This window comes from Stylophora pistillata, chromosome 11, assembly GCF_964205215.1.
Source record: "Stylophora pistillata chromosome 11, jaStyPist1.2, whole genome shotgun sequence".
Taxonomy (NCBI): domain Eukaryota; kingdom Metazoa; phylum Cnidaria; class Anthozoa; order Scleractinia; family Pocilloporidae; genus Stylophora; species Stylophora pistillata.
Window position 1 is genome coordinate 9,567,117 of NC_142529.1, and position 2,392 is coordinate 9,569,508.

General features: G+C 39.3%; 1 pseudogene; it reads right to left on the bottom strand.

Annotated features, from left to right (window-relative positions):
• The window catches only part of LOC148719943 (uncharacterized), a 2,034-nt pseudogene extending 68 nt beyond the window's left edge, over positions 1-1,966 (bottom strand).
• Positions 1,967-2,392: the final 426 nt, after the last annotated feature.

Below are 2,392 nucleotides of genomic sequence, written 5' to 3' on the forward strand. Positions count from 1 at the left end.
CAAAGCTATTCTAGGCGGGCTACCTAAACAGACTCTGTAGAGGCTCTCGCACATACACACACAAACACACACACACGCACACACACACGCAACAATGAAATAAATAAATAAATGAGCAAATAAAAATAAATAATGAATAATAGTAGTGATAATCATGTTAAAGGTTTTAACTGGGCCAGTCACACAAGGGAGTTTTTAACAGGTGAAAGAGAAAGCTAATCAGTTGAAATACAAATATAAGCGAGAAAGGTCAAGGTAGCGCAAGTCAACATTCATCTCCTCGATTTCAAGAATTTTCAAAAGCAAGTGAGTTAGCTCACGTTTAAAAGGTGCTTTCCTTAGCTTACGAATTTCAGGGGGGATGCTATTCCATATTTTCGCACCAACTCCAGAAAAGGAAAACAACTGATGATTTGTTCTCGCCTGTTAACAAGAACACTGTCAATAAGTGTGGCAGAATTATTATGGACTCTTGTAGGCTTGTCAATTACTGGAAAAAAGGAGTAACTTTGCAGGGACAGCAGAAAGTTATGAGAAAAATCACAGGTTTCAGATTTGAGGAGATCAATGTTGAAGTCGCCCATGACATATATCGGTTTATTAGTAGAGCTTAGTCTTTCTATTGTCGTATCGAAATACTACTTTGAGTATTCAAACTAAAAAAACTAATTCATGGAGGCTACGGAGCTTATCTAAGTACTTTTTCGTTGGCAAGTTACTGTTCAGGTTATTATTGAACTGACCATGCGTTCGGATGATATCAACATTTGAGAACGGAAGGTTTTTTAATAAAGATTTGTTTGCTCGGCAAACATATCTTACTTAGGACTACCATTGAGAGTTGTCGGATATACTTAGCTTTGGTCTCCTATTTCCAGGTTGAGCAAATCACCAATATTCTTGATCTTGATAGCTCGAGACGTAGCATCTTTCCGTAAATAAACAAAGGAGCCCTTTGACCAACAGTACTGGTAATAATGCTGTTCTTTAAACTTCTTCGCCTCGAACAGGACTGTTTGCATTCGGGGTGACAAATGATCAAAAATTCTAACCGCGCTTAACGAGGCATCCTCAGGGAGTCCAACGGAAGCCGGGTCCAATTTGCATGCATCTTTACGATGATTCATGATGCTTTCTGTGGCTAAACGCCTGAAAAATCTACAAACTATCTGCTTTGGCTTGCCATTATTATTCCTGCTGGGAACACGATGGGTGGTGTCAATGTCATACATCGATACATCAGCTCCCGTTTCTTTAAAAATGTTTAGGCAAAGCTTGCTTATCGAGGCTGCGGATTCATCTTGCAGCCTCTCAGGCACTCCCACAATTTTTACATTATACTGGAAACTATACTCTTGAATTTCGTCAATAGCATTTCCAATAATATCTACCTTGGCTTTCAGCTCTTCGAGTTTGGTGCTTAGTCACTGGAGTTCGTCTTTGGCCATGCCGCTAAAGAGATGGAAGTCGTCCTATTTGTTGCTCAAGAACTCAGTGTACACATTGGGCACCTTCTCCGCTGGGCAGAACTTCTTCGCTTCTGTCGCTATGTCGCTGTATCAACTCCTTCAATCTAGCTACCTCGTCCGACATTGACGATAGTTGCGCTTTAAGTATGTTATTCTCCTTCTTCAAAGCCGCAACTGACCCAGGCATTGCACAGTGGTTAAACCAAAAAATAAGAAAAAAACCAAAGAATATAAAGAAACTTAGCAGAGCTCGAAAATCACAACCCTCTTGACCAACATCCTCCTCCAACCTCGAGCAGAATTCCAGCCGTGACGGGAAAAATATACTTACCGAATGTTCATTACAAAAGCTTAAATCAAATTGATTTCCTTCCTTCCAGTGAGGGAAAGGTGAGTAGAGAAGGATACTTATTATCCTACTATTAAGGCACCTTATATATTAAATTTCGTGTATTTCGTTTTTCATGGTTCGTCTAAATATTTTTACCGATGATGGATTTGAGCATGTAAAACTGAAACAATTTATGACTTCTGTTTTACAGGCAACTTCCGGTCTCAGTATTCGTTGTTTCGCAAGAACCGTTCGATTTTTATCACAAAATTACAGTTACGAACTTGTTACAATACCGTCAATTGGGGCTTCTGTCTTGAAACGATAACCTGTATGTGTGTGATGACTAACTCATCACGAGTTTTTCATTTTCCATTTGGTACGATTTGCGTGAGAACAAAGTTGATGAATAAGAAAAAAAGGTCTAAGTTGATCAGTGTCGTGCTCTTAATGAGGACATCGCAATCTACGGTTAATCCCTTTTAAGTATCCATCTAAATAATACGGAATTCAAATTATTGTAATAAACACGCGCACACGTCATATCAAGAGGGGCTCTCGCTTTGCCTGGTGTAAGTGATGATCGACAAAT